Genomic DNA, 24,365 nt, shown 5'->3' with positions numbered 1-24,365 from the left:
CTTCCTCTTTGGGGAAATACCGACGTAGCTTCAAGCCGCATCACTGAGGCATGGGGAATGACTTTCATTTTCTCTCTATCTTCTGCATTGGTCGGGCATTGAGTCTGACTCAATTTTACACCTTGTAACACAGGCAAGAACTCTTTCTTTGACTGATCCATTTTGAACTTCTTCAAAACTTTATCAAGGTCTGTGCTTTATGAAAGTCCTATTAAGCATCTTAATCTATCTCTATAGATGTTGATGCCTAATGTATAAGCAGCTTCACCGAGGTCATTCATTGAAAAACTTTTATTCAAGTATCCTTTTATGCTATTCAGAAATTCTACATCATTTCCAATCAACAATATGTCATCCACATATAATATTAGAAATGCTATAGATCTCCCACTCACTTTCTTGTAAATACAGGCTTCTCTGAAAGTCTGTATAAACCATATGCTTTGATCACCTCATGAAAGCGTATATTCCAACTCCGAGATGCTTGCACCACTCCATAGATGGATCGCTGGATCTTGCACACTTTGTTAGCACCTTTAGGATCGACAAAACCTTCTGGTTGCATCATATACAACTCTTCTTTAAGAAATCCATTAAGGAATGCAGTTTTGACATCCATTTGCCAGATTTCATAATCATAAAATGGGGCAATTGCTAACATGATTCGGACAGACTTAAGCATCGCTACAGGTGAGAAAGTCTCATCGTAGTCAACTCCTTAAACTTATCAAAAACCTTTCCTGACAAGTCAAGGTTTGTAGACAGTAACATTACCATCAGCGTTAGTCTTCTTCTTGAAGATCCATTTATTCTCTATGGCTCGCCGATCATCGGGCAACTCCACCAAAGTCCACACTTTGTTCTCATACATGGATCCCATCTCAGATTTCATGGCCTCAAGCCATTTATCGGAATCTAGGCTCATCATAGCTTCTTCATAGTTCGTAGGTTCGTCATGGTCTAGTAACATGACTTCCAGAACAGGATTACCATACCACTCTGGTGTGGAACGTGCTCTGGTTAACCTACGAGGTTTGGTAGTAACTTGATCTGAAGTTTCATGATCATCATTAGCTTCCTCTCTAGTTGGTGTAGACATCATGGGAACGGTTTTCTATGATGAGCTAATTTCCAATTCGAGAGAAGGTACAATTACCTCATCAAGTTCTACTTTCCTCCCACTCACTTCTTTCGAGAGAAACTCCTTCTCTAGAAAGTTTCCATTCTTGGCAACAAATATCTTGCCTTCGGATTTGTGGTAGAAGGTGCACCCAATTGTTTCCTTAGGGTATCCTATGAAGACGCACTTCTCCGAGTTGGGTTCGAGCTTATCAGGCTGAAGCCTTTTGACATTAGTGTCACAACCCCAAACTTTAAGAAACGGCAGCTTAGGTTTCTTGCCAAACCACAGTTCTTACGGTTTCGTCTCAACGGATTTAGATGGTGCCCTATTTAACGTGAATGCGGCTGTCTCTAATGCATAACCCCAAAAAGATAGTGGTAAATCAATAAGAGACATCATAGATCGCACCATATCTAATAAAGTATGGTTATGACGTTCGGACACACCATTACGCTATGGTGTTCCAGGTGGCGTGAGTTGTGAAACTATTCCACATTGTTTTAAATGAAGGACAAACTTGTAACTGAAATATTCGCCTCCGCAATCAGATCGTAGAAACTTTATTTTCTTGTTATGATGATTCTCCACTTCACTCTAAAATTTTGAACTTTTCAAATGTTTCACTTGTGTTTCATTAAGTAGATATACCCATATCTGCTTAAGTCATCTGTGAAGGTCAGAAAATAACGATACCCACCGCGAGCCTCTACACTCATTGGACCGCATACATCGGTATGTATTATTTCCAATAAGCTATTAGTTCGCTCCATTGTTCCACAGAACGGAGTTTTAGTCATCTTGCCCATGAGTCATGGTTCGCAAATATCAAATGATTCATAATCAAGTGATTCCAAAAGTCCATCTGCATGGAGTTTCTTCATGCGCTTTACACCAATATGACCTAAACGGTAGTGCCACAAATATGTTGCACTATCATTATCAACTTTGCATCTTTTGGCATCAATATTATGAATATGTGTATCCCCACAATCGAGATTCAATAAAAAGAGACCACTCTTCAAGGGTGCATGACCATAAAAGATATTACTCTATAAATAGAACAACCATTATTCTCTGATTTAAATGAATAACCATCTCGCACTAACAAGATCCAGATATAATGTTCATGCTCAAAGCTGGCACCAAATACCAATTATTCAGGTCTAAAATTAATCCTGAAGGTAGATGTAGAGGTAGCATGCCGACCACGATCACATCGACCTTGGAACCCTTCCCGACGCGCATCGTCACCTCGTCCTTAGCCAATCTTCGTTTAATCCGTAGCCCCTGTCTCGAGTTACAAATATGAGCAACCGAACCAGTATCAAATACCCAGGCGCTACCACGAGCATTAGTAAGGTACACATCAATAACATGTATATCAAATATAACTTTGTTCACTTTGCCATTCTTCTTATCCACCAAATACTTGGGGCAGTTCTGCTTCCAGTGACCAGTCCCTTTGTAGTAGAAGCACTCAGTTTCAGGCTTGGGTCCAGCTTTGGGCTTCTTCCCGGGAGTGGCAACTTGTTTGCCATTCTTCTTGAAGTTCCCCTTCTTTACCTTACCCTTTTTCTTGAAACTAGTGGACTTGTTAACCATCAACACTTGATGCTCCTTCTTGATTTCTACCACCGCAGCTTTGCACATAGCGAAGAGCTCGGGAATTGTCTTATCTATCTCTTGCATATTATAGTTCATCACGAAGCCTTTGTTGCTTGGTGGCAGTGATTGAAGAACTCTGTCAATAACACTATCATCTTGAAGATTAAATCCCAGCTGAGTCAAGTGGTTATGATACCCAGAAATTTCGAGTATGTGTTCACTGATAGAACTATTCTCCTTCATCTTGCAGCTATAGAACTTTTTGGAGACTTCGGGGGTGTTTGGTTCAGGGACTTTTTAGTCCCAGAGACTAGAAAAAGTCCCTAGGAACCAAACGGGAGGGACTTTTTCTACAGGGACTAGAAAAAGACTCTACTGGAGAGTCTTTTTTGATTAGTCCCTGGGACTAGAAAAAGTCCTAGGACTTCTCAACCAAACACCCCCTTCATATATCTCAACTCGGGCGTTTGCTTGAAATATTAACTTCAACTATTGGAACATGATGAGGACATCAATACAATTATTACACCCACAGTCCCTGCTGCTATACATACTGGACCAATTACTAGAGCTCGCGCACGCCAATTAAATTACCAGGTACTTTCGTTTCTTGCTAATGATTCTAATGTTCATGAGAATATGATGCTGCCTAAATTGGATACATTTGTTTTGCTTACAAATGAAGGGCCTAGCTTTGAGAAGGATGAACATTGGAGCAAGAACAAGCATGGAGATGATGGCATGCGCATGGGGAACAAGAACGGAGTTACAAGTGATGATTTCAGGACGTTGAAGCCACCATAATGCGTGCATGAAGCCTTGGACGAAATATACAAGATGCTACTTCATAACTTTCGTCCAGAGGCTATTCTAGGTGCTGCGTCACCTTATTATTGGGCCAGGCCCATGTAATTTCGAAATACATAAGTATAGGCTGTTTTTAGAGTCCGTATGTGTGGGGAAACAAGAGATAGGGTTGGTTTCGGACCCCTTCCTCAAGGGCCACGAAATTCCCCCCCTCTTCCTCCATATATACAGCCCTTAGGGCGTCGTTTAGACTTTGGGGTTTTGTTTAGATTAAAAGTTCGCCATAGCTGCAACTTCGCGTACTTCGTTTGTGTTCAGCGACCAGACAAAGGCGTCACAGAACCCCACCTTGATCAATAAAGCTTTCATCTTATATTCGCAATATCCAGATTGCAATCTCAGTTTCTTGCCTGTTCTTCGTTTGCTCGCAGGAAACAGACCCTCGTGGTCAGGTTGATCGTGCTCCGGCGTGGTCGATAACCTCTCGGAGTTGGTTTAGCGATTGCTAAGGCGCGACGTCCTCGCACGTTCGTAGTCGGATCGTCAAAGTCGACTTCCATCAAAGCGATATTCATCATCTCATCGAAAGACGGGACACCTTTGCCTCTATCAAGTGGTATCAGATTTCCAGGTTGCTCGGTGAGATTTTACAGTTTTTCGTAGTTTAGATCGAGTCTGTTCTTCATACCTACAGTCCACGAAAAAGCCACAAAAAAAATTAGGGTTAGTTCATCATATCCGAACCAATCTGAGCCTTTGCATAATCTTTTTAGGGTTTTTGCTTTGTTGAATTTGCGGTTGCATCGTCGTGTCAAGTTGCTGGTCTTAGAGTCTAGTCTTTTAGAGTTTCGAGTTCTGGTCATAAGTTGTCACGCCGCCGCCGCACCATCATCATCGCCTTGCCATCTACCACCATTGCTTATCCGCCACCGCTTTGAATCCGTATCCATATACCACCACCGCTGCCATATACCACCGCCATATATCCACCACCAATCCGAGTTCTTTTCATAGTCGGTTTGTTTTAGAGATCCATATATTTTCCGTTTCGTGTTTCCTTGCCTGAGTAGGTCTCGGAAAAAAAAAAAAAGGAGGAGCGCAAAAAAAAAAAAGAGCGCAAAAAAAAAAAAGAGCGAAAAAAAAAAATTCCTGAGTGTGCTTTTCCCTTGTTTACGTGCAGCGCCGTGATTTTGTTAGTGTTCTAGGCTCGCGTCTCTAGCACGGTCTAGCCTAGGACCAGCACAGTACCGTCGTTGAGCGTTTATTCAACTTTGCATCTCTGAATTGATTATTGCTTACCATTTTGCTACCATATTATAAGCCTTCCCAGCTCCACATAAGTCTACATCGTGCGTTTGACTCTCCCTGGTAATCGCTATATCCAAGCTTTGAGAGTTTTTGACTACAACGGTTGCCGATCACCACCTGCTGCTGGGTAAGAACTGGTAAGAATTTGAGATTCGCTTGAAGGTTTTGTGACACACCACCATCCCACCACTTCTAGTAGTCTGCAGGATCATATTCTTTTGTGTTTCTATTGCTGCTAACCATGGCAGGTTCACAAGCCGATGAGACTGATTGGGCGAACATGACGAACAAGGAGTTGCATGATAAATTTCAGCAAATGATGAGTGGCCAGGTGGGAGATGTGCTAAACAGATTTGAAGAGGCTATGGAGAAGATAGATGCCGTGGAGAAGTCGTTTGAGACAAAGCTGGATAACAAGTTTACTGAATTACTAAAGCGTCTTCCCCAACCACCACCGGCTGCACATGTCGCACCTCTACAACAACAACAACCACATCTCCAACGCCGCCTTCCAAATCAAGTGGGACGGGCACAGCGCGTTCCAATTGAGATTGGTCAAAATTCGGGTGCTGCTGTCCCTACTGTTGATGCTTCTTTGGCTCCTGCTCCTGCGGCGGCTGAGGAGGATGACGATTATGCGGGCGATTATGAGGATGAGGTTGATCAAAATCAGAACTACGTGCAGCCACCAGCACCACCACCAGCAGGTCGACCTCAGGTATATATTCGCAACGGTAGGCCGGCACCACCACCTCAGGTACGAGATCATGACCATCTCCCTAAACTGAAATTGAATATTCCACCATTTGAGGGTAGATATGTTCCTGATATATATCTTACTTGGGAGTTAGAAACTGAACAACGATTTACATGTTTACAATATCCTGAGGAGAGACGTGTTCCTGCTGCTGTTTGTGCTTTCACTAGCTTTGCATGTGTTTGGTGGTCTGAACATTGTAGATTATATCCTGTTCCAGCTACTTGGGCTGCTTTGAAAACTGCTATGCGTACTCGTTGGGTTCCACCATATTATCAACGTGAATTACTTCAAAAATTGCAGCGTTTAAGACAAGGAAAAAATTCTGTAGAAGAATATTATCAGGAATTACAAACTGGCATGATTAGATGTGGTATTGTTGAGGAGAATGAAGCTATGCTTGCACGTTTTATGGGTGGATTAAATAAAGAGATTCAGACCATTCTAGAGTATAAGGATTATAATAATATCACTCGTTTATTCCATCTTGCTTGTAAAGCTGAACGTGAAGTGCAGGATCGAGAGCCATTGGCGCGAACTAACTTTTCTGCAGGTCGACCTTCATCATGGACACCGCGTGCATCTTCTACTTCCACTTCACCATCACCTCCATCAGGTGCCACCTCCAGCCGTGATACAAGAAAGCAGGCACAACCACCACTCTCTGCCAAGAGCACACCTGCCGGGCCTGTGCAGAGCTCTTCTTCTTCCATGGCATCGACAGGGCACACAAGTGATATTATTTGTCGTCGTTGTAAGGGAAGAGGACATTTTGCGAGAGAATGCAAATCTCAGCGTGTCATGATTGCTACTGAGGATGGTGGGTATGAGTCCGCTAGTGACTATGATGAGGAGACTTTGGCTCTTATTACACGTGAAGAACATGGTGGAGATGATTCTGAAAATGAGACGCAATACATGGCTCCTGAAGACGCTGACAGGTATGAATGTTTAGTTGCTCAACGTGTTTTGAGTGTGCAGGTCACACAAGCAGAGCAAAATCAGAGGCATAATTTGTTCCATACAAAGGGAGTTGTGAAGGAACGTTCTGTTCGCGTCATCATAGATGGAGGGAGCTGTAACAACTTGGCTAGCATGGAGATGGTGGAGAAGCTATCTCTCACCACAAGACCACATCCACATCCTTACTACATCCAATCGTTCAACAACAGCAGCAAGGTTAAGGTAACACGTACTGTTCGTGTGCATTTTAGTATCTCTACATATGCTGATTATGTTGATTGTGATGTGGTACCCATGCAAGCATGTTCCTTATTACTTGGTAGACCATGGCAATTTGATAAAAATTCTGTACACCATGGTAGAAACAATCAGTATACTCTTGTTCATAAGGATAAAAATATTACTTTGCTTCCTATGACTCCTGATTCCATTTTGAAAGATGACATTAATAGAGCTAATAAAGCAAAACAGGAGAAAAATAAGAGTGAAAATCAGATTGTGGCAAAGGAATTTGAGCAACAAATGAAACCTAATAATAAACCATCTAGTGTTGTTTCTGAAATTAAATTGAAAAGTGCATGTTTACTTGCCACAAAATCTGATATTGATGAACTAGATTTCAGCAAATCTGTTTGCTATGCTTTTGTGTGCAAAGAGGCATTATTTTCATTCGAGGACGTGCCTTCCTCTTTGCCCCCTGCTGTCACTCACATTTTGCAGGAGTTCGCTGACGTCTTCCCACAAGACGTGCCACCGGGATTACCACCTATTCGAGGGATTGAGCATCAAATTGACTTAATTCCCGGTGCATCGCTACCCAACCGTGCACCATACCGTACCAATCCAGAGGAGACGAAGGAGATTATGCGTCAAGTACAGGAGCTGCTCGACAAAGGTTATATACGCGAATCTCTTAGTCCTTGTGCTGTTCCTATTATACTCGTGCCTAAAAAGGATGGTACGTCGCGTATGTGTGTTGATTGTAGAGGCATTAATAATATTACTATTCGTTATCGTCATCCTATTCCTAGGCTCGATGATATGCTTGATGAATTGAGTGGCTCTACAATATTCTCCAAAGTTGATTTGCGTAGTGGATACCATCAAATTCGTATGAAATTGGGAGATGAATGGAAAACTGCATTTAAAACTAAGTTTGGTTTATATGAGTGGTTAGTCATGCCTTTTGGGTTAACTAATGCACCTAGTACTTTCATGAGACTAATGAACGAAGTTTTACGTGCTTTCATTGGACGATTTGTGGTGGTCTATTTTGATGATATACTGATTTATAGCAAATCTTTGGAAGAACATTTGGAACATTTACGTGCTGTTTTTATTGCTCTACGTGATGCACGTTTGTTTGGTAACCTTGGGAAGTGCACCTTTTGCACCGACCGAGTATCTTTTCTTGGCTATGTTGTTACTCCACAGGGAATTGAAGTTGATAAAGCCAAGATTGAAGCTATTGAGAGTTGGCCGCAGCCCAAAACGGTCACACAAGTGCGGAGTTTTCTTGGACTCGCTGGTTTCTATAGGCGTTTTGTGAGAGATTTTAGCACCATTGCTGCACCTCTCAACGAGCTTACAAAGAAGGATGTGCCTTTTGTTTGGGGTACCGCACAGGAAGAAGCCTTCACGGTATTGAAAGATAAGTTGACACATGCTCCTTTACTCCAACTTCCTGATTTTAATAAGACTTTTGAGCTTGAATGTGATGCTAGTGGCATTGGATTAGGAGGTGTGTTATTACAAGATGGCAAACCTGTTGCATACTTTTCTGAAAAATTGAGTGGGCCTAGTCTGAATTATTCTACTTATGATAAAGAACTATATGCTCTTGTTCGGACTTTAGAAACATGGCAACATTATTTATGGCCCAAAGAATTTGTTATACATTCTGATCATGAATCTTTGAAACATATTAAAAGTCAAGCTAAACTGAATCGTAGACATGCTAAATGGGTTGAATTCATTGAAACTTTCCCTTATGTCATTAAACACAAGAAGGGTAAAGAAAATGTTATTGCTGATGCATTGTCTCGTCGCTATACTATGCTTTCACAACTTGACTTCAAAATATTTGGTTTGGAGACCATCAAAGATCAATATGTGCATGATGCTGATTTTAAAGATGTATTGCAGAATTGTAAAGAAGGAAGAACCTGGAACAAGTTTGTCGTTAATGATGGATTTGTGTTCCGTGCTAACAAGCTATGCATTCCAGCTAGCTCTCTTCGTCTTTTGTTGTTGCAGGAGGCGCATGGAGGAGGATTAATGGGACACTTTGGCGTGAAGAAGACGGAGGACGTACTTGCTACACATTTCTTTTGGCCAAAGATGAGACGGGATGTTGAGCGTTTTGTTGCTCGCTGCACTACATGTCAAAAAGCTAAGTCACGACTCAATCCTCATGGTTTATATATGCCTTTGCCTGTACCTAGTGTTCCTTGGGAGGATATATCTATGGACTTTGTTTTAGGTTTACCTCGAACAAAGAAGGGGAGGGATAGCATATTTGTTGTCGTGGATAGATTCTCGAAAATGGCGCACTTTATACCATGTCATAAAAGCGATGATGCTGTTAATGTTGCTGATTTGTTCTTTCGTGAAATTATTCGCTTGCATGGTGTGCCAAATACTATTGTTTCAGATCGTGATACTAAATTTCTTAGCCACTTTTGGAGATGTTTATGGGCTAAGTTGGGGACTAAACTGCTTTTTAGTACTACTTGTCACCCCCAAACTGATGGACAAACTGAAGTAGTCAATAGAACATTGTCTACTATGCTTAGGGCTGTTTTGAAGAATAATAAGAAAATGTGGGAAGACTGCTTGCCTCATATTGAGTTTGCTTATAATCGTTCATTGCATTCTACTACTAAGATGTGCCCTTTTGAAATTGTGTATGGTTTCCTACCTCGTGCACCTATTGATTTGTTGCCTCTTCCATCTTCGGAGAAGGTTAATTTTGATGCTAAACAACGTGCTGAATTGATCTTAAAAATGCATGAGTTAACTAAGGAAAACATTGAGCGTATGAATGCTAAATATAAACTTGCTGGAGATAAGGGTAGAAAACATGTTGTGTTTGCACCTGGAGATCTTGTTTGGTTACATTTGCGTAAGGATAGATTTCCTGATTTGCGCAAATCAAAGCTAATGCCACGTGCTGATGGTCCTTTTAAGGTGTTCGAGAAAATAAATGATAATGCATATAAACTTGAGCTGCCTGCAGATTTTGGGGTTAGTCCCACTTTTAATATTGCAGATTTGAAGCCTTATTTGGGTGAGGAAGATGAGCTTCCGTCGAGGACGACTTCATTTCTAGAAGGGGAGGATGATGAGGACATCAATACAATTATTACACCCACAGTCCCTGCTGCTATACATACTGGACCAATTACTAGAGCTCGCGCACGCCAATTAAATTACCAGGTACTTTCGTTTCTTGCTAATGATTCTAATGTTCATGAGAATATGATGCTGCCTAAATTGGATACATTTGTTTTGCTTACAAATGAAGGGCCTAGCTTTGAGAAGGATGAACATTGGAGCAAGAACAAGCATGGAGATGATGGCATGCGCATGGGGAACAAGAACGGAGTTACAAGTGATGATTTCAGGACGTTGAAGCCACCATAATGCGTGCATGAAGCCTTGGACGAAATATACAAGATGCTACTTCATAACTTTCGTCCAGAGGCTATTCTAGGTGCTGCGTCACCTTATTATTGGGCCAGGCCCATGTAATTTCGAAATACATAAGTATAGGCTGTTTTTAGAGTCCGTATGTGTGGGGAAACAAGAGATAGGGTTGGTTTCGGACCCCTTCCTCAAGGGCCACGAAATTCCCCCCCTCTTCCTCCATATATACAGCCCTTAGGGCGTCGTTTAGACTTTGGGGTTTTGTTTAGATTAAAAGTTCGCCATAGCTGCAACTTCGCGTACTTCGTTTGTGTTTAGCGACCAGACAAAGGCGTCACAGAACCCCACCTTGATCAATAAAGCTTTCATCTTATATTCGCAATATCCAGATTGCAATCTCAGTTTCTTGCCTGTTCTTCGTTTGCTCGCAGGAAACAGACCCTCGTGGTCAGGTTGATCGTGCTCCGGCGTGGTCGATAACCTCTCGGAGTTGGTTTAGCGATTGCTAAGGCGCGACGTCCTCGCACGTTCGTAGTCGGATCGTCAAAGTCGACTTCCATCAAAGCGATATTCATCATCTCATCGAAAGACGGGACACCTTTGCCTCTATCAGAACATCTCATGTGGTCCATGATGTTCAAAACGTCTTTGAAGTCCCGATTCTAAGCCGTAAAGCATGTCAGACTGAACTATCGAGTAGTCATTAAATCGAGCTTGCCGGACGTTCATAACGTCAGCATCTGCTCCCGCACCAGGCCTTTCACCTAGCGGTGCATCAAGGACATAATTCTTCTGTGCAGCAATGAGGATAATCCTCAAGTTCCGGACCCAGTTCGTGTAGTTTCTACCATCACATTTCAACTTAGCTTTCTCTTGGAACACATTAAAATTCAAGGGAATGGTAGCACGGGCCATTGATCTACAACATATATATGCAAAAACTATCAGGACTAAGTTCATGATAAATTAAGTTCAACTAATCAAATTACTTAAGAACTCCCACTTAGATAGACATCCCTCAAGTCATCTAAATGATACGTGATCCAAATCAACTAAGCCATGTCCGATCATCACGTGAGATGGAGTAGTCATCAATGGTGAACGTCTCTATGTTGATCATATCTACTATATGATTCACGTTCAACCTTTCGATCTCCAGTGTTCCGAGGCCATGTCTGTACATGCCAGGCTTGTAAAGTTTAACCTGAGTATTCCGCATGTGCAAAACCGTCTTGCACCCGTTGTGTGTGAACGTAGATTCTATCACACCCGATCATCACGTGGTGTCTCAACACGACGAACTTTCGCAACGGTGCATACTCAGGGAGACCACTTATACCTTGAAATTTTAGTTAAGGAATGATACGTCCATTTTGCATCATGTTTTCTTACTGTTATTTATGATGTTTTTATCCATAATAATGCTTTTTGGAGTAATTCTAATGCCTTTTCTCTCATAATTTGCAAGGTACACACAAAGAGGGAGAATTCCGACAGCTAGAAATCTGGACCTGAAAAAGCTACGTCAGGCTACCTATTCTACACAACTCCAAACAAGCTGAAACTTCATGGAGAATTTTTATGGAATATGTGATGAATATTGGAGCAAATAACTACCAGAGGGGCTCCACCAGGTGGGCACAACCCACCTGGGTGCGCCCTGGTGGGTTGTGCTCATCCAGGCCCACCTCCGGTGCCCATCTTCTCGTATATAGGTCATTTTGACCTAAAAAGGAGAGGACTTTTCGGACGGAGCACCGCCGTCTCGAGGCGGAACTTGGGCAGGAGCACTTTTGCCCTCCGGCGGAGCGATTCCGCCAGGGGAACTTCCCTCCCGGAGGTGGAAATCATCGTCATCGTTATCACCCACAACTCTCCCATATTGGGGAGGGCAATCTCCATCAACATCTTCAACAACACCATCTCATCTCAAAGCATAGTTCATCTCTTGTGTTCAATCTTGTTACCGGAACTATAGAATGTGCTTGTGGGTGACTAGTAGTGTTGATTACATCTTGTAGTTGATTAATATATGGTTTATTTGGTGGAAGATTATATGTTCAGATACATTATGCTATTTAATACCCCTCTGATCTTGAGCGTGATTATCATTTGTGAGTAGTTACTTTTGTTCTTGAGGCACGGGAGAAATCATGTTGCAAGTAATCATGTGAACTTGATATGTGTTCGATATTTTGATAGTATGTATGTTGTGATTGCCTTAGTGGTGTCATGTGAACGTCGACTACATGACACTTCACCATATTTGGGCCTAAGGGAATGCATTGTGGAGTAGTAATTATATGATGGGTTGCGAGAGTGACAGAAGCTTAAACCCCAGTTTATGTGCTATTCCGTAAGGGACCGATTGGATCCAAAAGTTTAATGCTATGGTTAGAATTTATTCTTAATACTTTTCCCGTAGTTGCGGATGCTTGCAGGAAGGTTAATCATAAGTAGGAGGTTTGTTCAAGTAGGAATAGCACCTAAGCACCGATCCACCCACATATCAAATTATCAAAGTAGCAAACACAAATCGAACCAACATGATGAAAGTGACTAGATGAAATTCCCGTGTACCCTCAAGAACGCTTTGCTTATCATAAGAGATGTTTTGGCTTGTCCTTTGCCTCAAAAGGATTGGGCTACCTTGCTGCACTTTTGTTACTACTATCGTTACTTGCGCATTACAAATTATATTGCTATCAAACTACTCTGCTACTTACAATTTCAGCACTTGCAGACATCACCTTGCTGAAAACCACTTGTCATTTCCTTCTGCTCCTCGTTGGGTTCGACACTCTTACTTATCGAAAAGAGCTACGATTGATCCCCTATACTTGTGGGTCATCAAGGCTATTTTCTGGTGCCGTTGCCGGGGAGTGAAGCGCCTTTGGTAAGTGGAATTTGGTAAGGAAACATTTATATAGTGTGCTGAAATTTATCATCACTTGTTACTATGGAGAACAATCCTTTGAGGGGTTTGTTCGGGGTATATTCACCTCGTCCGGAACCACAATTAGCTACCCCTCCACCTACTGCACCTACTGAAAATATTGAATATGAAATTCTTTCGGGTATGATAGAACAACTGCTAGCTAATCCTTATGCAGGAGACGGAACCGAACATCCTGATATGCACTTGATATATGCGAAACAAATTTGTGGATTGTTTAAGCTTGCAGGTTTACCCGGAGATGAAGTTATGAAAAAGGTTTTCCCTTCATCTTTGAAGGGAAAAGCATTAGCATGGTATAGGCTATGCGATGATATTGGATCATGGAATTGGAATCGATTGAAATTGGAGTTTCACCAAAAAAATATCCTATGCATCTAGTTCATCGTGATCGGAATTATGTATATAATTTTTGGCCTCGTGAAGGAGAAAGTATCGCTCAAGCTTGGGGGAGGCTTAAGTCAATGTTATATTCATGCCCCAATCATGAGCTTTCAAGAAAAAATATTATTCAGAATTTTTATGCTCGGCTTTCTCGTGATGATCAATCCATGCTTGATACTTATTGTACTGGTTCTTTTATGAAGAAGACTATTGAATTCCAGTGAGATATTTTGGAAAGAATTAAATGCAACTCTGAATATTGGGAACTCAACGAAGGTAAAGAGTTACGTATTAAGCTTAAGTATGATTGTGTTAAATCTTTTATGAGTACCGATGCTTTTCAAAAGTTTAGCACTAAATATGGACTTGACTCTGAGATAGTAGCCTCCTTTTGTGAATCATTTTCTACTCATGTTGATCTCCCTAAGGAGAAGTGGTTTAAATATCACCCATGATAGAGGCGAAGGTGTCCCGTCTTTCGATGAGATGATGGATATCGCTTTGGTGGAAGTCGACTTTGACGATCTGACTACGAACGTGCGATGACGTCGCGCCTTAGCAATCGCTAAACCAACTCCGAGAGGTTATTGACCACGCCGGAGCACGATCAACCTGACCACGAGGGTCTGTTTCCTGCAAGCAAACGAAGAACAAGCAAGAAACTAAGATTGCAATCTGGATATTGCGAATATAAGATGAAAGCTTTATTGATCAAGGTGGGGTTCTGTGACGCCTTTGTCTGGTCGTTGAACACAAACGAAGTACGCGAAGTTGCAGCTATAGCGAACTTTTAATCTAAACAAAACCCAAAGTCTAAACGACGCCCTAAGGGCTGTATATATGGAGGAAGAGGGGGGAATTTCGTGGCCCTTGGGGAAGGGGTCCGAAACCAACCCTATCTCTTGTTTCCCCACACATACGTACTCTAAAAACAGCCTATACTCAAGAATTTCAAAATTACATGGGCCTGGCCCAATAATAAGGTGACGCAGCACCTAGAATAGCCTTTGGACGAAAGTTATGAAGTAGCATCTTGTATATTTCGTCCAAGGCTTCATGCACGCATTATGGTGGCTTCAACGTAATGAAATCATCACTTGTAACTCCGTTCTTGTTCCCCATGTGCATGCCATCATCTCCATGCTTGTTCTTGCTCCAATGTTCATCCTTCTCAAAGCTAGGCCCTTCATTTGTAAGCAAAACAAATGTATCCAATTTAGGCAGCATCATATTCTCATGAACATTAGAATCATTACCAAGAAACGAAAGTACCTGGTAATTTAATTGGCGTGCGCGAGCTCTATAATTGGTCCAGTATGTATAGCAGCAGGGGCTGTGGGTGTAACAATGGTATTGATGTCCACATCATCCTCCCCTTCTTGAAATGAAGTCGTCCTCGACGGAAGCTCATCTCCCTCACCCAAATAAGGCTTCAAATCTGCAATGTTAAAAGTGGGACTAACCCCAAAATCTGCAGGCAGCTCAAGTTTATATGCATTATCATTTATTTTCTCTAACACCTTAAAAGGACCGTCGGCACGTGGCATTAGCTTTGATTTGCGCAAATCAGGAAATCTATCCTTACGCAAATGTAACCCAACAAGATCTCCAGGTGCAAACACAACATGTTTTCTACCCTTATCTCCAGCAAGTTTATATTTAGCATTCATACGCTCAATGTTTTCCTTAGTTAACTCATGCATTTTTAAGATCAATTGAGCACGTTGTTTAGCATCAAAATTAACCTTCTCCGAAGATGGAAGAGGCAACAAATCAATAGGTGCACGAGGTAGGAAACCATACACAATTTCAAAAGGGCACATCTTAGTAGTAGAATGCAATGAACGATTATAAGCAAACTCAATATGAGGCAAGCATTCTTCCCACATTTTCCTATTATTCTTCAAAACAGCCCTAAGCATAGTAGACAATGTTCTATTGACTACTTCAGTTTGTCCATCAGTTTGGGGGTGACAAGTAGTACTAAAAAGCAGTTTAGTCCCCAACTTAGCCCATAAACATCTCCAAAAGTGGCTAAGAAATTTAGTATCACGATCTGAAACAATAGTATTTGGCACACCATGCAAATGAATAATTTCACGGAAGAACAAATCAGCAACATTAACAGCATCATCGCTTTTATGACATGGTATAAAGTGTGCCATTTTTGAGAATCTATCCACGACAACAAATATGCTATCCCTCCCCTTCTTTGTTCGAGGTAAACCTAAAACAAAGTCCATAGATATATCCTCCCAAGGAACACTAGGTACAGGCAAAGGCATATATAAACCATGAGGATTGAGTCGTGACTTAGCTTTTTGACATGTAGTGCAGCGAGCAACAAAACGCTCAACATCCCGTCTCATCTTTGGCCAAAAGAAATGTGTAGCAAGTACGTCCTCCGTCTTCTTCACGCCAAAGTGTCCCATTAATCCTCCTCCATGCACCTCCTACAACAACAAAAGACGAAGAGAGCTAGCTGGAATGCATAGCTTGTTAGCACGGAACACAAATCCATCATTAACGACAAACTTGTTCCAGGTTCTACCTTCTTTACAATTCTGCAACATCTTTAAAATCAGCATCATGCACATATTGATCTTTGATGGTCTCCAAACCAAATATTTTGAAGTCAAGTTGTGACAGCATAGTATAGCGACGAGACAATGCATCAGCAATAACATTTTCTTTACCCTTCTTGTGTTTAATGACATAAGGGAAAGTTTCAATGAATTCAACCCATTTAGCATGTCTACGATTCAGTTTAGCTTGACTTTTAATATGTTTCAAAGATTCATGATCAGAATGTATAACAAATTCTTTGGGCCATAAATAATGTTGCCATGTTTCTAAAGTCCGAACAAGAGCATATAGTTCTTTATCATAAGTGGAATAATTCAGACTAGGCCCACTCAATTTTTCAGAAAAGTATGCAACAGGTTTACCATCTTGTAATAACACACCTCCTAATCCAATTCCACTAGCATCACATTCAAGCTCAAAAGTCTTATTAAAATCAGGAAGTTGGAGTAAAGGAGCATGTGTCAACTTATCTTTCAATACCGTGAAAGCTTCTTCCTATGCGGTACCCCAAACAAAAGGCACACCCTTCTTTGTAAGCTCGTTGAGAGGTGCAGCAATGGTGCTGAAATCTCTCACAAAACGCCTATAGAAACCAGCGAGGCCAAGGAAACTCCTCACTTGTGTGACCGTTTTGGGCTGCGGCCAACTCTCAATAGCTTCAATCTTGGCTTTATCAACTTCAATTCCCTGTGGAGTAACAACATAGCCAAGAAAAGATACTCGGTCGGTGCAAAAGGTGCACTTCCCAAGGTTACCAAACAAACGTGCATCACGTAGCGCAATAAAAACAGCACGTAAATGTTCCAAATGTTCTTCCAAAGATTTGCTATAAATCAGTATATCATCAAAATAGACTACCACAAATCGTCCAATAAAAGCACGTAAAACTTCGTTCATTAGTCTCATGAAAGTACTAGGTGCATTAGTTAACCCAAAAGGCATGACTAACCACTCATATAAACCAAACTTAGTTTTAAATGTTGTTTTCCGTTCATCTCCCAGTTTCATACGAATTTGATGGTATCCACTACGCAAATCAACTTTGGAAAATATTGTAGAGCCACTCAATTCATCAAGCATATCATCAAGCCTAGGAATAGGATGACGATAACGAATAGTAATGTTATTAATGCCTCTACAATCAACACACATACGCGATGTACCATCCTTTTTAGGCACAAGTATAATAGGAACAGCACAAGGACTAAGAGATTCGCGTATATAACCTTTGTCGAGCAGCTCCTGTACTTGACGAATAATCTCCTTCGTCTCCTCTGGATTGGTACGGTATGGTGCACGGTTGGGTAGCGATGCACCGGGAATTAAGTCAATTTGATGCTCAATCCCTCGAATAGGTGGTAATCCCGGTGGCACGTCTTGTGGAAAGACGTCAGCGAACTCCTACAAAATGTTAGTGACAGCAGGGGGCAAAGAGGAAGGCACGTCCTCGAATGAAAATAATGCCTCTTTGCACACAAAAGCATAGCAAACAGATTTGTTGAAATCTAGCTCATCAATATCAGATTTTGTGGCAAGTAAACATGCACTTTTCAATTTAATTTCAGAAATAACACTAGATGGTTTATTATTAGGTTTCATTTGTTGCTCAAATTCTTTTGCCACAATCTGATTTTCACTCTTATTTTTCTCCTGTTTTGCTTTATTAGCTCTATTAATGTCATCTTTCAAAATGGAATCAGGAGTCATAGGAAGCAAAGTAATATTTTTATCCTTATGAACAAGAGTATACTGATTGTTTCTACCATGGTGTACAGAATTTTTATCAAATTGCCATGGTCTACCAAGTAATAAGGAACATGCTTGCATGGGTACCACATCACAATCAACATAATCAGCATATGTAGAGATACTAAAATGCACACGAACAGTACGTGTTACCTTAACCTTGCTGCTGTTGTTGAACGATTGGATGTAGTAAGGATGTGGATGAGGTCTTGTGGTGAGAGATAGTTTCTCCACCATCTCCATGCTAGCCAAGTTGTTACAGCTCCCTCCATCTATGATGACGCGAACAGAACGTTCCTTCACAACTCCCTTTGTATGGAACAAATTATGCCTTTGATTTTGCTCTGCTTGTGTGACCTGCACACTCAAAACACGTTGAGCAACTAAACATTCATACCCGTCAGCGTCTTCAGGAGCCATGTATTGCGTCTCATTTTCAGAATCATCTCCACCATGTTCTTCACGTGTAATAAGAGCCAAAGTCTCCTCATCATAGTCACTAGCGGACTCATACCCACCATCCTCAGTAGCAATCATTACACACTGAGATTTGCATTCTCGCGCATAATGTCCTCTTCCCTTACAACGACGACAAATAATATCACTTGTGTGCCCTGTTGATGCCATGGAAGAAGAAGAGCTCTGTGCAGGCCCGGCAGGTGCGCTCTTGGCAGATAGTGGTGGTTGTGCCTGCTTTCTTGTATCACGGCTGGAGGTGGAACCTGATGGAGGTGCTGGTGCAGTGGAAGTAGAAGATGCACACGGTGTCCATGATGAAGGTCGACCTGCAAAAAGTTAGTTCGCGCCAATGCTTGTCGATCCTGCACTTCACGTTCAGCTTTACAAGCAAGATGGAATAAATGAGTGATATTAGTATACTCCTTATACTCTAGAATGGTCTGAATCTCTCTATTTAAACCACCCATAAAACGTGCAAGCATAGCTTCATTCTCCTCAACAATACCACATCTAATCATGCCAGTTTGTAATTCCTGATAATATTCTTCTATAGAATTTTTCCCTTGTCGTAAACGCTGCAGTTTTTGAAGCAATTCACGATGATAATATGGTGGAACCCAACGAGTACGCATAGCAGTTTTCAAAGCAGCCCAAGTAGCTGGAATAGGATATAATCTACAATGTTCAGACCACCATACACATGTAAAACTAGTGAAAGCACAAACAGCAGCAGCAACCCGTCTCTCCTCGGGATATTGTAAACATGTAAAACGTTGTTCAATTTCTAACTCCCAAGTAAGATATACATCAGGAATGTATCTACCCTCAAACGGTGGAATATTCAATTTCAGTTTAGGAACATGGTCATGATCTCGTACCTGAGGTGGTGGTGCAGGCCTACCGTTGCGAATATATACCTGGGGTCGACCTGCTGGTGGTGGTGCTGGTGGCTGCACGTAGTTCTGATTTTGATCAACCTCATCCTCATAATCGCCCGCATAATCGTCATCCTCCTCAGCCGCCGCAGTAGCAGGAGCCAAAGAAGCATCAACAGTAGGTGCAGCGGCACCTAAATTTTGACCAGTCTCAATTGAAACGCGCTGTGCTCGTCCCACTTGATTTGGAAGGCGGCGTTGGAGATGTGGTTGTTGTTGTTGTAGAGGTGCGACAGGTGCAGCCGGTGGTGGTTGGGGAAGACGCTTGAGCAATTCATTAAACCTGTTATCCAGCTTTGTCTCAAACGACTTCTCCACGGCATCTATCTTCTTCATAGCCTCTTCAAATCTGTTTAGCACATCTCCCACCTAGCCACTCATCATTTGCTGAAATTTATCATGCAACCCCTTGTTCGTCATGTTCTCCCAATCAGTCTCATCGGCTTGTGATCCTGCCATGGTTAGCAGCAATAGAAACACAAAAGAATATGATCCTACAGACTAGTAGGAAGTGGTGGTGATGGTGGTGTGTCACAAATCCTTCAAGCGAATCTCAAATTCTTACCAGTTCTTACCCAGCAGCAGGTGGTGATCGGCAACCGTTGTAGTTAAAACTCTCAAAGCTTGGATAGAGCGATTACCAGGGAGAGTCAAACGCACGACGTAGATGTATGTGGAACTGGGAAGGCTTATAATATGGTAGCAAAAAGGGTCAGCAATAATCAATTCAGATATGCAAAGTTGAATAAACGCTCAACGACGGTAGTGTGCTGGTCCTAGGCTAGACCGTGCTAGAGACGCGAGCCTAGAACACTAACAAAATCACGGCGCTGCACGTAAACAAGGGAGGAGCACACTCTGAAATTTTTTTGCACTTTTTTTTGCACTTTTTTTCCTCTTTTTTTTTGCTCCGCAACAATTTTTTTCGAAAAAGTCTACAAATGGTCTAAAAACTGCGTAGCCAGAATTTTCCAGACTTATTTTTTTTTTGAAACTGGAACTACTTTTCTACTGCGGGTAACACAAAAGTTTGGGAGTCCTTCTCTGTCACGACTCGGAGTATGGCGTGATCTGGAAATCCAAAACAGAGTAACAAAATACTGGACTTGGACTGGTGGCGGAGATGAATCTGGTGGAACTCGGACTGGTGGCGGAGATGAATCTGGTGGAACTCGGACTGGTGGCGGAGATGAATCTGGTGGAACTCGGACTGGTGGCGGATATATGTTGCAGGTGTACTCGGATTGGCGTGATGGCGGCGGATATGTGGTGGCGTATATGGACTCGGATTGGCGGTGAATATGTGGTGGTGGTATATGGCAGCGGCGATGAAGTTGGTGCGGTGGTGGTATATGGCAGCAGCGATGATGATGATGCGGTGGTGATATATGGCAGCGGCGACGTGACAACCTGTGAACAGAACTCGAAACTCTAAAGGACTAGACGCTAAGACCAGCAAGTTGACACGACGATGCAACCGCAAATTCAACAAAGCAAACACAGAAAAGATTATGCAAAGGCTCAGATTGGTTCGGATAGGATGAACTAACCCTAAAAATTTTTTTTGGCTTTTTCGTGGACTATAGGTATGAAGAACAAACTCGATCTAAACTACAAAAAACTGTAAAATCTCACCGAGCAACCTGGAAATCTAATACCACTTGATAGAGGCAAAGGTGTCATGTCTTTCGATGAGATCATGGATATCGCTTTGGTGGAAGTCGACTTTGACGATCCGACTACGAACGTGCGATGACGTCGCGCCTTAGCAATCGCTAAACCAACTCCGAGAGGTTATTGACCACGCCGGAGCACGATCAACCTGACCACGAGGGTCTGTTTCCTGCGAGCAAACGAAGAACAAGCAAGAAACTAAGATTGCAATCTGGATATTGCGAATATAAGATGAAAGCTTTATTGATCAAGGTGGGGTTCTGTGACGCCTTTGTCTGGTCGTTGAACACAAACGAAGTACGCGAAGTTGCAGCTATGGCAAAGTTTTAATCTAAACAAAACCCAAAGTCTAAATGACGCCCTAAGGGCTGTATATATGGAGGAAGAGGGGGGAATTTCGTGGCCCTTGGGGAAGGGGTCCGAAACCAACCCTATCTCTTGTTTCCCCACACATACGGACTCTAAAAACAGCCTATACTCAAGTATTTCGAAATTACATGGGCCTGGCCCAATAATAAGGTGACGCAGCACCTAGAATAGCCTCTGGACGAAAGTTATGAAGTAGCATCTTGTATATTTCGTCCAAGGCTTCATGCACGCATTATGGTGGCTTCAACGTCCTGAAATCATCACTTGTAACTCCGTTCTTGTTCCCCATGCGCATGCCATCATCTCCATGCTTGTTCTTGCTCCAATGTTCATCCTTCTCAAAGCTAGGCCCTTCATTTGTAAGCAAAACAAATGTATCCAATTTAGGCAGCATCATATTCTCATGAACATTAGAATCATTACCAAGAAACGAAAGTACCTGGTAATTTAATTGGCGTGCGCGAGCTCTAGTAATTGGTCCACTATGTATAGCAGCAGGGGCTGTGGGTGTAACAATGGTATTGATGTCCTCATCAACCCACCTATTAAAGAAGAAATTAAAGAACCTGTACCAGCTAAAGAAGAAACTATACTTTATAATGTTGATCCAGTTGTTCCTACTGCTTATATTGAAAAACCACCTTTCCCTGTTAGGATAAAGGAACATGCTAAAGTTTCAACTGTGGTTAACAATAGTTATATTAGAACACCTAGACCAGATGAACAAATTAAAGTAGAACCAAGTATTGCTATGATTAAGGATCTCTTGGAAGAAAACGTAGATAGGCATGTTGTTTACTTCTGTGAAAAAGCTGCTAGAATTACCAAACCTGATAAAAGGATAAACACAGACCTATTGTTGGCATGCCCGTTGTCTCAGTTAAAATAGGGGATCACTATTACCATGGTTTATGTGACAGAGGTGCTAGCGTGAGTGCTATTCCCTACTCTTTGTATCAAGAAATTATGAATGACATAGCACCCGTAGAGATAGAAGACATAGATGTTACTATTAAACTTGCTAATAGAGATACTATATCACCAATTGGGATTGTTAGAGATGTTGATGTCTTGTGTGAGAAAATAAAATACCCTTCTGATTTTCTTGTTCTTGGTTCCCCACAAGATGACTTCTGTCCCATTATCTTTGGTAGACCTTTCTTAAACACCGTTAATGCTAAAATAGATTGTGAGAAACAAACTGTCAGTGTTAGTTTTGGTGATGAGTCTCATGAATTTAATTTCTCCAAGTTTAGTAGAAAGCTTCATGAAAAAGAATTGCCTAGTAAGGATTAAATAATTGGTCTTGCTTCTATTGCTGTGCCTCCTACTGATCCTTTAGAACAATATTTGCTAGACCATGAAAATGATTTACATATGCATGAAAGAAATGAAATAGATGATATTTTATTTGAACAACATCCTCTGCTTAAACACAATTTGCCTATTGAAACTTTAGGAGGTCCTCCTCCACCTAAAGGTGATCCTGTGTTTGAATTAAAGCAATTGCCGGACACTTTGAAATATGCTTATCTTGATGAAAAGAAGATATATCCTATTATTATTAGTGCTAACCTTTCGGACATGAAGAAGAAAGATTATTAAAAGTTCTAAGGAAGCACCGAGCTGCTATTGGATATACTCTTGATGATTTAATGGACATTAGTCCCACTCTATGTAATCACAAGATTAATATGGAACCTGATGCTAAACCCATTGTTGATCACCAACGTCGGTTAAATCCGAAGATGAAAAAGGTGGTAAGAACGGAAATATAAAAAAATTTGGAGGCTGGTATAAACTATCCTATAGCTGATAGTAGATGGGTAAGTCATGTTCATTGTGTTCCTAAGAAAGGAGTTATTATTGTTGTTCCTAATGATAAGAATGAACTTATTCCACAAAGAATTGTTACAGGCTATAGAATGGTAATTGATTTCATAAAATTAAACAAAGCAACTAGAAAAGATCATTACCCTCCGCCTTCTATTGATCAAATGTTAGAAAGATTATCTAAGCACACACACTTTTGCTTCCTTGATGCATACTCTGGCTTTTCACAAATACCTGTTTCCCAACCTGATCAAGAAAAGACCATTTTTAGTTGTCGCTTTGGAACTTATGCTTATAGAAGTATGCCTTTTGGTTTATGCAATGCACCTGCTACCGCTCAAAGATGTATGACTGCTATATTCTCGGGCTTTTGTGAAAAGATTGTTGAAGTTTTCATGGATGACTTCTCTGTTTATGGAAGTCTTTTGATGATTGTTTAAGCAATCTTGATCGAGTTTCGCAGAGATGTGAACAAACAAATCTTGTCTTGAATTGGGAGAAGTGTCACTTTATGGTCAATGAAGGTATTGTCTTGGGTCATAAAATTTCCGAAAAGGGTATTGAAGTGGACCAATCTAAGGTTGATGCAATTGAGAAAATGCCATGTCCTAAAGATATCAAAGTTATTCGTAGTTTCCTTGGTCATGCTGGTTTTTATAGGAGATTTATCAAAGACTAGTCTGGGTTTAATGCCGCTATTAAATATCTAGAGTTGATAAGAATTGAATGTTATTTATTATGCTAGTAAAACTCTAGACAGTGCTCAAAAGAATTATGGTACTACTGAAAAAGAATTCTTAGCAGTGGTGTTTGTTTGTGATAAATTTAGATCTTACATTGTTGATTCAAAAGTAATTGTTCACACTGACCATGATGTTATTAAATATCTTATGGAAAAGAAGGATGCTAAACCTAGACTTATTTGATGGGTTCTCTTGCTACAAGAATTTGATTTTCATATCACTGATAGAAAAGGAGCTGAGAACCCCGTTGTCGGTGTCAAAACCGGCAGATCTCGGGTAGGGGGTCCCGAACTGTGCGTCTAAGGATCAAAGGTAACAAGGAGGCAGGGGACACAATGTTTACCCAGGTTCGGGCCCTCTTAATGGAGGTAATACCCTACTTCCTGCTTGGTTGACTATGATGAATATAGGGGTTACAAGAGTTGATCTACCTTGAGATCGTAATGGCTAAACCCTAGATGTCTAGCAT

At 41.4% G+C, this 24,365-nt stretch overlaps 1 pseudogene; it reads left to right on the top strand.

The window, feature by feature from the left end:
• LOC141042874 (uncharacterized) overlaps positions 1-24,365 on the top strand; it is a 44,913-nt pseudogene that overhangs the window by 18,715 nt on the left and 1,833 nt on the right.

Source organism: Aegilops tauschii, chromosome 3 (genome assembly GCF_002575655.3).
Source record: "Aegilops tauschii subsp. strangulata cultivar AL8/78 chromosome 3, Aet v6.0, whole genome shotgun sequence".
NCBI classification, from domain to species: domain Eukaryota; kingdom Viridiplantae; phylum Streptophyta; class Magnoliopsida; order Poales; family Poaceae; genus Aegilops; species Aegilops tauschii.
The sequence above is the reverse complement of the archived record's forward strand: the minus strand, read 5'-3'. Positions and strand labels throughout refer to the sequence as shown.